The following is a 14745-nucleotide window of genomic DNA, read 5'->3' on the forward strand; positions in this document are numbered from 1 at the left end:
AGAAATGTCATTCCTGTGGTAAATATTTCTAAGAAAATTCAGGTAGTGGCTTGGTACCCAGGATTGTGTAAGGGAATGATTTTGAGTCTATTGTGTTTGTTTCCTTGCTGAGGAAGAAAAGTGTTTTTCACCTCTCAGACTTCTCTAACGCTTTTTCTCTTCAAGGTTTTTTAGAAAACTCCTGACCAGGAAGCTGAAACAATTACCTGAATAGAGCCAAACAGTCTGTAAACTTTGACTCTCCCAAAGAAGCATTTTTTTGATGTACAATAGTTTCCAATGCAGGAGACACCTTCTGCCCTTTAGTTTGGTGGTGTGCTACAACACATCACACTGAAAACTGAGGTAGAACACAAAAAAAAGAAAACAATCCTTACAGTGAATCTTTACTTTTGTTGGAATCCTTTTCTGGATGTTTATGGCAACCCATAAAGTTGCTGAAACATGACTGCTGTATTTTTAATTGTCATTTTAAATGCCAAAACCCAGAAGTCCTGCTTATATTGTATGTGAACACAGTGTCTGCTTATGTTCAAACCCTCAGGCACTTTAAATAACTCCACTGTACACAGAGAAGGCTGTTCATTTTGTTTTTACAATTTTTGCCCGTGTAGAAGGAGCTCTAACGTCCTGAGAACATAAGTGTACGTTCATAAGCAAGGAGCAGATCACAGCTGGAGCCTACCTGGGGCTGGGATCACATTTCAGCAGTGGCACAGGCAAAAAGCTGCTGCTTTCTCCATTTCATTTACAAGAGCCACACGTGGAACAGCACATAGCAGACTCACTGACGTAAGGCACAGGTGAGTGCATGGTACAGGTCCAGCTCTGTGCTGATCCACAGGGAATATCAGGCTGTTCCTGCCAGGCTTTAGGGCCATTACTGCTGTAGCCCTGGAGGAACCCAGGCTGAACCCTGGTGTGTTAGTGAAGGTGGCAGCTGCCATAACAGACTTCTGTGTGGGTTACAAATTTGGGGCATAAAATGAGGGTCTTTTTATTGATTCCAGTGAGTTTCATACCAAGCCTCCATTGTTCTGCCCCAAAGAATAAACCATTAGAGAATTTATAAGCTAATTTGTTGGGGTTTTTTCTTTCAAAGATTAAACAGGAGCAGATCGTAATTTCCTTTAAATGCATCTATTATTCATGAGTATTCAGTAAGTTTTATTATGGGCTTAAAAACAACAGCATATATATCTTTATACTCAATTCCAATCTCCTACATGGGCTGTGAAACTCACATTTTATGTTTAGTTGTGATTGACCATGAAAGTCAGAGGGTAATACGTGTTCCCTGAGTAAAGACACAGACAGGTATCTGGCCAATGTTCATTTTTCACATTAGTTCTCTGTAAATAATCTTACATGCAATTTTGCCACTTCCTCTCTGCAGGAATCTCTGGGAGTAGGTTAGCAAACTGTGGCTTGCAAAGGGCTGACACACAGTATTTATGAACAGACAGGAAGTAAATTAATTCCAGCATTTGATTCAACACTGGAGAAAAGCTTTTTGCAGTATTTTAATCACCCACAGTAACAAGAGGAGATACAGTCCCTCCTCTAGCCCAGCCTGATTACCAGGAAAGGAAAATTGTGCTGAGTTAGGACTGAAAACAAGGGGCCAAAGAAAGAGACACTTCATTTCTCACTGTCCATCCCACAATGCCAGTCTATAACAGCTGCCACTATTTGTGTGTAGAAGAGGGATAGGTGGAGAAATGAAGCCACACACACAAGGTAACACCCTTCTTAAGCAACCACCACTTTTTGCAATGACCTGTACAAGGGTCATTTGGGGTTTTCCTTCCCTCGGACTCTGGGTTTCCTGAGAGGAAGGAGAGTTGAAATACAGGAACCAGTGGGTGCTCACCATTTCCAGCAGCATAGGAGACCTTCCTCATTGACAGAGGTTTAGGAACCACATCTGAATCTCCAAACTTCCTGGTGTTCTCCTTTTGAAAGGAGGGAAGACGGGGGAGGAGATGGGTGGGAAAGGTGAAGAGGTGGTTCTGTCCTTTGAAAGGCCCTGCAAACACAGCAAAACTGCTCCCAAACCCTCAAATCTACAGGGAAAATAGGTTATGATACAAGTGGGAAAGACAAGGAGATGTTTCAGCTAATAAAACATGCTGGATTCGCACCACACTTCTGCTTAAAAAGCTATTTATAATGAACAACAATTACTTACAGTACCATTGCGAGATCATTTGAGGACTCAGACACTGAAGAGCATCTGGTTCATCTGGGTGAGGCCTGGAAAACAGTGTCACATATCAGCAAACACCAGCAATTGATGGACTTTTTGTGAGAGCTGTTGGAATGGGAGGAAATGTTCAAACTCTGACTGCTGGGCCACTCTGTGATCTAATCCTGGCCAGGGAGAAGAAAATCTGTCCCTCAATAGATCTGATAAGAGAAAAATTTCAATTCCCTGGATAAGAGCATCAGTTTGGCTGGGCTGTGCAGATCACTTTTCCTCCTTTCAAAGGGTTAATGGGACCCCAGAGACAATAAATGGATTATGCAGTTGTGTAGGTGCTCAGGAGATTAATATAAGTTGATTTTTCACAAACTTAACCTATGCAGAGTGAGTCATAATTTGCACCTTGCATCACTCAATAAATGGGTCTTTTAAAAGTCAACCCACTGTGAATGGGCTGTGAGCTCTCCAAAAGCAAGAATCCTGCTCTCCTGCCCACAGAAGGATCAAAAAAGCTTTTCTCCCCAAGTTAGAGTGTGTGGCAATAATAGGGCCCAAACAAACAGCTCCAGGTTTGTGGGTTTGCCACGTTGCTCTTAAAAGGTCAAAAGGTTTTTTACTGAAACAACAGTTTTTGTTTCATGAAAGATGAATTCTTAATCATAAATGTGTATTAATCTCATTGCTGCTCCTGCTGTGCCTTGCAACGTTGCTTCTTTATTCAATTATGCCTCATCAACTTTTTAATTAATACCTATGTTAGGAAAACCTTGAAAGTTTTGATAAATAACATCTGCTTTTGTGCATTTCAACCGTACACTTCTGGGAGAAGGAAATGTTCCTATTTTGTAGTCAGCCAGGAGAAAGAAAAGCAAGTAGAGAGGATGTCTACATGTTCACAGGGATCTCAGCACTGAGCAGACAGAATAATCATCTTTTGTTGAATACAAACCTAACAAAAAACAAATCCAACAATACTCTTTTGTTCTGAGCAAGAAAGGCAGGGCTTTAATAGTCTTTAAACGAATAGAAAATTTCCATCCAAATGGAACCATGGAGTAGGTAGACACATTACAATGTTTAGGAGTTCAGTGATTAAATTTAATACTGTGCCAGGCAGTGATTAGTTGATGAAGGGCATTTAAAACTAGAATAGAAACAAGGGAATTGTGGCTCCAGTTTAGCTCTGGGCCTCCCGAGCAGTTTGGTGTTCAACTTTCTACTTTAATAAACAAAAAAAAAAAAAAAAAAAAAAAATTGGTTTGATTTATTTCCTTAAGGAAACTCAGTGCAACTGTAAACACACAAAGCTTCAGCATTAGGGCTAGATTCCAGAAAGGACCCAAGGTATCAAGCAAAGCACAGAAACACATCCTTTTCTTCAGTACTTTTCCAGCTCAATGCCTGCACTCGGGGTACTGGTACATGTGAATCCCATTAGTAGGCACTGAATTTTCCCAGATCACTGTGCAAGAGACCCCTAATTAAGGCTTCTGAATCCCAACCTCAGAGCTGGGTGCCTATGCCCCTCGTAGATCTTTGCCTTAGTGAATTAAACCCCCTGGTGACAAAATATGACACATTGTCCTTAACACTGTACAAAGATGACTAATTCCCCTGGAGAACAGGAGAATAAATCCATTTTAACTTGGCTGTGATCTCTCCTAAGCCAGCCCAACCCAGGCCACATGCACATGGTGCTCTGAGAAGCACAAGCTGAGCCCGGTGGGAAGAGCTAGATCAAATCAACTTCAGCAAAGATTTCACCACCTTTGCAGAGGATAAGCAAGGTCATCTCTGGGTTTCTCAAATGAAGAATTACCCCCTAAATTCTGACCAGAGACCTTTAAAGGAATTAAAATTTTTACTTCTGTTTGTATTCTGTCTTCTCTGTTCCACTCCATCCTAGCATCTCAGTCCTGGGTAAGACATAAGTCTTACAAAATATAAGGAAAATTATGCTGAGATCTTCGTGCTGTATAAGGCATGACAGTTCTTTTCTTCTTCTTTTTCTGTCACCACTTGTTCTTACAGTCCAAGCAAAGGCCATCATTATTCTAATATGAAGCAAATCCTCTTAAATTAATATATATTTTGGCCCAGACCAGCTCTTTGCTGCATTATTATAATCTTTTGTCTTTTCATGGACTTTCTCCAACTCTATTCTGGTCTAAGCAAGATTAGAACCTTATTTTGGTGCTAATTTTCAGGGTTATGCTAAAGGTCAGCTTTGTGCAGCACAGATCTCAGTGAAATCTCATTAATTCAAGGGGGAAAGAATTTACAGTTACAATTTACTATAATAGTAACATGATTTTAAAAAAAATGATAACTTGCATATAATGTTTCAAGCTTCTCCTTGAAATTTTAAAATCCATCCACCGATTAACAATAATTAATCACTAAGTATGTTAAGTATTAAAAAAAAAAAAAGTGGATATGGCACTTGAGGACATGTTAGTGCTGGACAGAGTGGTGGTGTTGGGTTGACAGTTGGATTTGATGATCTCAGAGGTCTATTCCAACCTTAACAAATCCATGATTCTACGTTATGTGTGCTAAGTTGGTTGCAGCTTTCACTACAAGAAAGTAAAGCAAAAAAGTCTAGGAAAAACAGTGTTGGAGTCTATTTAACACTTCAAATGAATGCTTGTGTAAAGCTCCTCTCAGAATCTCCATCATAGGCGACTTCCCTGAATGCCAGAAGGCCTGGGAGCTTTTCCCATCAATGTGAGAAGCAAGAGATTTGCACCTTAAGAAAAATTTCCAACTTACTCTTCGCATATTATTTGTGCTCCAGGTGGTGGTAAGACATAAATCCTGGAAGCTCTCTCCACAATGGTCATATGCCAAGAAATGGAGCAGTTTACTGGAACAGCAGCAGTTTCTGATGTCTTTGCAATGCCAGTTTCAACTAGAAAGGTACAATATTTTATATTCTGAGAAGCTGAGCTAGACCATTTTGGCAAAGAGTCTGTCTGCCTAGCAGGGGTGGGGTATGTATTTACTATCTCTATAATGACTTCCTACTGCAAGTGGGTCAGGTAATTCAAACAACTTGCCAGAACTGCCCTTGGTGGAGCCTGGTGAAGTCTCGCCTGTAAGTAAATAGTCCCTGAGCTGCAGAGGGCACATCCTCGGCCATGTGATGTCTCAGCCGTTTCCTGGCACTGCCCCTCCAACAAATCCTTCACTTTATCTCCCTCCCATTGTAACAGTTTCACTGCTGAGGCTGAGGCTGCTGCACTTTCTGCTGTCAGTGGCCTGCTGTGAACTGGAAAAATACCTGCTGAAAAGACCAATCAAGTATTTCAATGATACCAGAGGCTCCTCCTTTCTCTGCCTCTGTAATGGGCAACCATCCAGTTAGTCAGTCCTGCTTATCCAGCTCCAAACCAAATGTTCCAGCATCTGGCCTGCACAAATAATCAGGTTTTAAACAACTTCAGCAGCAGATCAGTTTGTTGCCTGCAATCAGTGCAATGTTTGGCTTTGCCTTGTGCTGAGCCTTGATGCCTCAAACACATGGATCATGTTCATTCTAGCATTTGGAGTGGGGTAAAAGGCACGGGGTGTGTGTGGTGGGAAATCCCAAACTCAGCAGGATTGCAGAGGTGCTGCCTTGTACGGTGGTTGAAATGCTCAAGGAAAAGTTTAAAGTAACTCAAATGGTAAGAAATATCTACCAGCCCTTACATGGCTCTTTGAGGCATTGTGGATGGAGAAGGATGCCCTGTCCCCTGGCAAATTTGGGCCAGGAGTTGGACTTTGACGATCTTTCTATGTCCCTTCCAACTCAGGATATTGTCTGATTTTATGAAATCTCCCTTTGCACAAACAGCTTCACCTGAGAGCTGCTGGGGAAGGACACATCAGTCATTGAAAGAACCTGCAAACATTCGTTATATTCTTGTTTGCCAAAAACACGGTGGCATGGCTTGGTTCACCAGAAACATTTTGGGCATATTGCCCAAACAATATGAAATGCTGTTCATATTGTATCAATAACTAAAACCAAGCAGCAAAACAAAAAGATGTTCAGAGACTCTTGTGAGTTCTGGGTTAGACTGATGCCTTCATAGACCTTAGCATCTTAGAGAAATTTTTAAAACTAAATTTCTGAAAATGAACAAGTTATTTTATAGTTGAACTGTGTTGTCATGAAAAGTTCTGCTTGTCTATCTTTCCAAACAAGCACACTCCTGTAAAGTACAAATGAATATCAGTATTATTCCCAAATGCATTTGAAAATTAATACTGTGCCCATGTGTCACTTCAAAGTACTCTGTTTTGATCTTCCCAAGGTTATCCCAGTGGCTTTGCCCCACAAAATGAGCACAAACACAGCAGTGAATGAGTCAGGACACAGAGCTGACTCTAAGAGCAGGAGTGATTCCTCCGGAGAGCGCGAGCAGAGCAAAGGGTGCAGTGTGTGGTACCAGCTGAATGAACTGAGACTGGCAGAAGGAGAGAACACTTTGCTGAAAAACTTTTACTTCAAACTCCTCCACCTCCCATCAAGGCAAAAGACTCTCTCAAGGTCTGGAACACCCTACCTGACAGACCCAAGTCTGCCCTGGGAAGACGTGAGGCACACGATGCACGCCCTGAGCGGGAAGGCCCACGGGCCCCGGCACTTCTGAGCAGGGCTTTGAAAAGAGTTTCCAAGGGCCCTACACAAAAAGTCCTTTCAAAAGTGCTCCATAAAACACACCTGAAGAAAGCCCGTTAGCTCTGCGCTCTCTGTTTAGCTCAGGTGTTGTTTTTTCACACACAGAAACACATGTACAGACTTAGTGCGCCATACAATGCCCCACTAAAGGCATCAAGTGCTGGTTATAACTCCATCCAAGATCAACAAGGTCTTTTTCCACAAGCAACCCTTTGTGTTTGGGAAGCCTTTGCCCTTAATTTTACTGTCTCCAAGTCAACCAACAGGTGCTCTGCAGTCAAACGTGAGCTATTTCAGTGCAACCTGCATAACAACTTCCCAGGCTGGCAGGCAACCTTAAATAGTAGTTAGGGATTGGAATGGGTAAGTTTTATGCAGACAAATAGAAACACTCCCAACAGGAAAAGAGGTGGGGGGGGAGGAGGAAAGGAAAATGATATCTTTCTTGGTTTTCATTTAGTTTTCTCTTTCATAAGTTGGCATACTAATGCTCAAAGAAGAGAGCAAGGCTCCCAAAACCAGATGCCGTGATAATCTGACATTATACAGTGGTTGTTCTTAAAATTTTCCAGTTTTGTTTGGGACAACAACATAATGTGCTGATTGTATATGGGATATTCTCTCCACTTGCGCAGAGCACAGATAGCTTTTACTGGTAATACTGAAAGTGTGTTATTTCAGGCAAGTTGACTTATATTTTTTTCCCCTGGGGTAGGAAAAAGAAAAAGTGAAAAATCTCTCTCAGCTAGATGCCAGATGTGTCATTTTGCATGGTAAAGCCACACCACAATTTATAAACCATGCAACTGCTCATTTGTGTACCATTCTCAGATCAGATTTTTAAGTCTGTTTCTAGGATCAGTGCATTGTAAGGCATAAAATGTGATGTTTATCAAACAAAAATCATACCCATTTGAGATACTATGCAATTACTCAAGGGTCAAATGCATCCCTGCCTAAGTGTTAAGTTTCCAGGCAGTGAGGGAATTGTATTATTCAAGAGATTGTGATATTCCTGTTAAGTGCCATCATTTCTGCCACTGGGATGTTTCAGTCTGCATAAAAACAAACTTACCTCTTCTCTGTCCTCTTCTTCCCTTATACAACTACTGGTACTATGTTTTTTTACATTTAATTGTAACTATTGATATTTATGGGGCATGGGCAGAAGAGTGATGTTCCTGGGCACTGCTGGTTGTGAAACAAGAGAGGCACAGGGAGCAAGTCAACCCCCTAAAGAGCACCTATGGTGTTATAATAATAAAAAATAGATTTACTTTTATTGTGTGGTCTTAACACAGGTTATACCAGGCCTAACACACAGACATAGGAACAGGCACTCCTGTGAGAGCCAGCAGAGCTTCAACTATTGCCTAAAAACCCACAAAGCACCACGGATGCAGCTGGAAGACAGACAGCACCTTTCCATGAGCAATGGGACATTTACTGGGATACACAGATCTCTGCATGTCAACTGGCTCTGCTTGCACCAAAAAAGGCATCTCTTGTGCACAACTGGCTGGAATTCAATAGCACAGGGAGGGCAGATGAGATCATTTCACCTGGCCTGGCCTGCCAAACAGACCCAGCTCAGCTGGTGCAGTTTTGCTCTTTGAAGACTTGCTCAGTATCAGTTGTGCAACAGTTTATCAGCGTGGGCTGCTTCCGTAGATACGGTCGTGACCCCTAAGAGTGGAAAAACTTGTTTTGTTGTAGTGGAGGGATTTTCCTGAACTAGGTTAAATAATATTTATTGAACTAAAGTCTGCAGTTGCTGGAGCTGCTCTGGATTGACATAAGCATGGCTGAGATCTTTCATCTTTCCTTTCATCTGCTACAATGCAGAAAATCACTGTCTGTTCATTTTTGTATTCCTTCAACCTTCAAACCAGGAACTCAGAACTGGCTTTCTGGATCCCTTGATCCTTCAGACAGAAAAATCTGACAATTCCTCAAACCACAGGAAACTTAAAAATAGCACTTGTTCCAGCACAGCTACATATTGTTGTTCTTGAAATCTGGGTTAGAAAATACTTGCAGGGTCTCTGAAAGAGAGAAGCCTGAAGCAGAATGTCTCTATTACTGCATTCCTTTATTTAAACAATTAACCTTGTGAACAGAAGAGCTGCTGAAGCTGGATTTGTTATTGATTTTGTTCCTTAAGAAAAATTCCTACGTGGATTCCCCAGTGTCTAGTAAGTGTTTTTTCTCTACTGCAATAGAGGGGGAGAGGGGGAAGCACAAGAAAGGAAGATACAGCTTGGGCCTCTGAACTGTATTCAACTTTCTATTTTCACTAAACACCTGGGATTTTATTTTCAAGACCTCTACCCTTAATTGGAAGAACAGGTTGAAAAGTTATTGGAGGAGAAATCCAGACATTTCCTTATCCTCTCTGCCCTGCAAGTTTTACCATCCAGGGAAGCAGGTGCTGGTGACAGTTGTACAGGAAGCCACTGGAGTATTCTACACAGAACTTGTCAGGATTTCTTTTGGGAAAGCAGGACACAGGCCTCACCTGGCACTAATCAATAGCCTCTACTGTGTGCAGCAATTCTGTATTTATTTACCCTTCACCCTCACACTTCAGGGGGAAACGACACTGTTTCCCCTGAAGGAGAAGACTCTCAGATTTATTTAAACTCAATTAGCAGCTCCAGAACTCAGATGGATCTGACTATGAAGTGCTCCTCCCTGCTATACATGCCCAATGAAGGGTTTTATTAGCCCACACAACAACTGCAGCTACCTCCTTTGTCCTTACTGGAACATACCTGGATTTAGGGATCACCCTGGCCAGCCAAAAAAACCACTCCCTGTTGGTACAGTCTAACAAAACAATGGAGGTAGAGCAATAGTCGTGTCACCCTAATCCAGTACAGGGATCTACAATTACTTAATATGCATTTGCCATTTTTAAAGCAGTCCCTCAGTATGATAAACTTCTTCTCTTGCCCCTTTTCACACACCAGTTGGAATATTTGAATGACTTCCACTGCATTTTCAATTACAATCTGCTTGTGAAAAGCCTACAGTGTCTTGTTGATAATCCTTTCTAAGTACAGATTATCAACAAGGTCTGCAAGTGTCCAGACAGAAGCTACCCAGAGTGAAGAGGTTATGAGTTGCAAATGATTTTTCTTTTCCACTGTAGGTGGATCAGTATGTGTTTAGGAAAAAATCTGCTATCTTTTGGGAATGTTTCCAGTTAACTCCATGCTAACCACATTTGATTTGCTTGGTTCTACTTCAGGAACTGAAAGTAGCTTGGCTCCAGCATTAAATAACAGAGCAGGAAATAGCAGAAGGTTTACCATATACAGGCTGGTCAGGGGTGGAGCGACAGATTGAACTAAAAATACAGCAAAGATTGGTTTGGGGAGATTCAGATTGGTTCCAATTTAATTAGGAGATATACAAGCTCCCTGTGCTGGTGATTAAGTTATCTTCATTGAAAACACATTGACATATTCAAATGTCACCATGCTTCAAAAAGGGAAGTGTTGAGACATAAAAGCTTAATGCCCTAAAATGAGGATCTGGTCAAAAAATGCTTTCTGCACTTTGTCAGCCTGTCCCCTGCAGCAGGCAGGGTGCTTCCTCTACCCCATCCCACACACAAGTAAAAGCATTAGAGGAAACTTTAGCTGCAGCAGAAAATTCACTAATAGTGCTAATCTTATAAGTTTAATTGTGGGTGGGGGTGGTGTTGATTTTGAAACCGAGGGAAAGATAGGAATAGCTTCAACACTCAGATGAAAAGGGGCAAGCAAAATACAGTGCTGCAAATTCAATACAAATATACAACTTTTTACAGATAGGAACTTTGAGGAAATGTTGGCAAGGCAGTAGTTGCAAAGTCCCAAGTTCTTAGCAGCAGAGATTTTAGTACCAAAATATCCTTACAATCAATACTTGAAATCCTTCAAACTGTCCAATCTTTTAATTAACTTGTTAGAAAGATGAAATAAAAGAGTTTATGCCCTCATTTACCTCTGACAAACACTGAGGCAGCATCAGTGCAATCAGTGAATCAAGACAAAACCAGCAGAAAGCAAATCCAGTTTCAGACCTGGGTAGCAAACTCTAGGTTTGTCCCTATATTATTCTTTCAAGATCAGATATTTTACTGTCTCCCAATCACATTCCAGACAAATGAATCCTACTCCAGATATTAACTGGACTGCAAAAATAAAACCTCGACAGCTCATTTATTGATACAATGAAATATCCAAACAAGTAATTTTATAGCTATGAAGGAAAATATAACAGCTGGAAAAATAACCCTCAAGCTGTCATTGAGAGTTTGGCTACAGCACAAAAAAAAAAAAAAAAAAAAAAAAAAAAAGGTGAAATGGTTGAAACAAACAGAAAACAAACATTCCTGAGTAATGCTGAGAATGGGGTGAGCCCCAGTTGCTCTGATTCCTGAAAAATCCATGTGGCTGTTCAGTTTGATAGATGAAGAGATGGGAAGCCAGGTGGGAAAGTGCCACCCTGAAAGTAAATCCACATCGTATCTAATCCACTAGGGAGGGAAACTGTGGGAAAAAAATAATGTTGGCAGAGTCTGAGGCAGGAAAGTTACCACACTATTCTGCTATACTTGGGAGGAAAACAGGAGCCCAGATGTTAACACAGGGTCTCCCTAGCCTGGAAAAAGAAAAGGCAAAGAACACCTATCCAAGAAAGTTATTCCTACCATTATCAGTCTTCCCAGTTCTATTTAAAGAAAGCAAAAGGGCCAAGAGAAGAAGCTGTTTTGCAGCTCTGCACAAACACCCGCAGATAAGGGTGGTACCAGGTGTCAGCTTGCCCTGCAAAGTCACTGAAATGTCAAGGATTGTTTTTCCTCTACTCCCTTTCTCTTTCCTCCGACTGGGAACTGCCAATGTTTATTTTAAAGATATCCCTTGTATTTGGCAAGAATGCCAGCGGGGCAGACGTTAATGGATTATTCTTTGGGGCTGGCAGCCTGCCAAGGCGATAAGGATAGCCTGCCTGCCCCAAGGCCCAGAGCCGTGCCATTAACAGGGGCGGCAGCGACTGCCCGGCCAGATGCTCTGCTCTACTGAGTGCAGCCGACTTTAAAAGCTGCCTCCAACTTATATTTGATCTGACCTATAAAAATAATTAAATAAGTAGAGAGGCAGACGCGGGCTATAGAGGGGCACTAATCCATTTCTGAGACTCAGGTTTGGTGCTTCTCTTTGGCAGCGGCGTGGAGAATTTGCTCCAAGCACCGTGAAGTCCCTGCCAGTGTTTCTGTTCACTCCTCTGCCCTTGAACTAGATCTCAACCTGGGAGCCCTGAACTCGCCTGCTAAAAGCAGCACAAGTGAGGGACCTCATTGTACTGCTGCAGCTCAGCACGGAATGACAACAAAAGCAGAGCTTTGAGCTCTGCTCGGCAGAGGAGGAGCCTGGCTTTGAGCAGCGATCCCCCAGTAACACGGTTAATGCCTGTACCCCCCGAGAGGGCAAGCCTGAAGGAATGTGATATTTTGTGTCTTAAGATATATTTAGATTAACATTGTTTACTATTAATCCTCTTCTCTGCAAAGTCCTTTGTTTCCCAACAGACAGAAAAAGCCCGGGATCGCTCCCCCCCCGTTATCATGTGCTTTCTGGAAGACGACCTTTTCCGTGGCCCATCAGACAGTACAGACTATAATTAAGGTGCTTATAATACAATTTAGTAAAAGCAGGAGCTGGGGCACAGTAGCATTTACTGCTGTGATTGAAAGCCTTAAAGGTTATGTGGAATTGATGATGTAGTAATTTTATCTGTTTGGAGCTGGCAAAAAAAAAAAGAAACTTTGTGCTCATTTGAGAAGCTGGGCTGCCACTAATGAAGTCAGAGCAAATAGAGCTGCTTTCCTGCTTCTCATGAATGCAAACAATGAAGGATTACCCCAGACAGGTGTTCCCTCCAAAAACAAAACATGCATAAAGATTTAGCTACCTTTTTTCCTCAGGATTTCTTTTTTTTTTCTCACTTTAAACAGGACAAAGGAAATTCCCAGGGCCTCATATTGTTACATCAGGAAGGTACCACAGCCCACCTTTGCTGATGACCCCTCCTGACATTAAAATCAGGTTCAGGGCATGATAACACCCTCATGTCAAGCTGTAAGTCATTCCATTCCATGAGTGATTGCTGATACTTCCAAAGGAAATTCAGTGCTGAAATAAAAATACGTTTCTTTACTGCTGACATTTCATTGTGCCTTTGCACAGCTGCTCCTGAGGTTTTTAAACAGGATTGTTCTTTGAAACAGGATTCCAGCAGCAGCACAAAATTCAGACATCTGGAGCTGTAGAGACATCCTCAGTCTCAAGGCCATCATAAGAGAAGTTGAGAGAGAACTACACAAGTCCAGACAGAACTAATCCACTAGCAACTTGAGATCTGGAATTTGGTCTGACTTTTCTGTTCTTTTCTTACTCTGATAGTAAGGCAGAAATTTCAGTTCCTGTCCCAAAACTTTACTGGGCTGTCAACAGTGAAAGTTATTGAATTCTTGGATGTAGCTTTGCATTAGCATCAATTCCTGTAGTGGTTATTTAACGTGGAGGTTGTTTGGTATCAAAGTGCCTTGGACTCACAGCCACGAATTACTGGAGCTTAAGAAAGGCAAGTCACCCATGGATGTAGTGAAAGGTAAATCACCCATGGATGTAGTGAAGCTGAAGTCACCCATGGATGTAGTTCACAGAGTCTCTAGGTAGTGATGCCACGGGCAACGCAGTCTGGAGAAAAAAGGAGCACTTTTGCAAAGTGGGATACACAACTCAGGCCTGTAAACACCAGTTATTATTGTTTCTTTATCTCTCACTAGGAGACAAAGCTTATGTTTCTCAGCAGCAGTTTTACCACGACAAATAGCAATCTGATTCCATGGTATGACAGCTTATTCCTAGCACTAGGAGTGGGTGCACCAAGGCAGGACAGATGGAGGCTGTGCCACAATCAACATTCAGAGGGGTGTCTGTCCTCACCCACTCATCTGCCTGCTCATTCCTCTCCGACTACTCTGGGACTGCTCTGACCCCACCCGTGAGCTGTTTCTTTCCTGCTGCCTCCTTAGCTGTTTTCCAAGAGCTTTCTTGCTGCCCACATGTGTCCCCTCCTCCTCTTGGACACTGCATTTTCTACAGAAGCAACAGATTGCTGTGGTGTTGTCCTTTTGATCTAATGAAACTCCTACACCAATGATGTGCATGTGCTTCTTTCCTCATTATTAAGCAGGGGACTTGGATATACACATCTCCTCCAGGATCCTACTGTTTCTGTGGGTCCTACCCTTAACTGCCCCTGCTCTCTTAGCTCAACAAGCTTTTCTCTCCCAGCCCTACACCTGCATCATTTCTGCTGCTTCTTCCTGTGCACTTCCCCTGCCCTCCCTGCCTCCTGTGGCTGCTGTTCTCCAGTGGGAAGGAAACCTTTTACACACAGCGAGGGTAGCGACAATCTCACTTCAGGGACGCTTACTAAGTTCTTAATCATCCTGTTTGTCCACGGCTGGAGTACAACCCAGGGTTTCTGATTTCAGACACAAAAGCCTGGCTTTCAGTCAGGCAGGATGGACTCCAGGATCACTGCTGAAACCACTAGTACTGCTGCATTTTCTCTATTATCTCAGCTCTGGTGAGCTCTCTGTGGTTGAGCTTTATGTTGTAGAGGTAACAGGTTTCTTTCGCATTTTTGCTTATTATAATTTTATTTCTGAATCATGGATTACAGGATGGATTTTAAAACTGGCAATGATCATTGTACTGATACTGTTCTAAGATCTCAAAAGCTATAATCTCACACAAATAAATGTAGCCTTTAAAACCATCTGGGGAAGAGAAGGAATGGTTATACT

At 42.1% G+C, this 14745-nt stretch overlaps 1 protein-coding gene across 1 annotated transcript in view; it reads right to left on the reverse strand.

Annotated features, from left to right (window-relative positions):
* Positions 1 to 14745, reverse strand: part of LOC130256018 (FGGY carbohydrate kinase domain-containing protein-like) — a 165364-nt gene that overhangs the window by 88704 nt on the left and 61915 nt on the right. The window contains exon 5 of the mRNA XM_056497201.1: positions 2192 to 2256. The gene's annotated coding sequence lies outside the window, so the exon portion shown is untranslated. The remainder of the gene's footprint in view (positions 1 to 2191; positions 2257 to 14745) is intronic.

The sequence above is a fragment of the Oenanthe melanoleuca genome, chromosome 8, assembly GCF_029582105.1.
Source record: "Oenanthe melanoleuca isolate GR-GAL-2019-014 chromosome 8, OMel1.0, whole genome shotgun sequence".
NCBI classification, from domain to species: Eukaryota; Metazoa; Chordata; class Aves; order Passeriformes; family Muscicapidae; genus Oenanthe; species Oenanthe melanoleuca.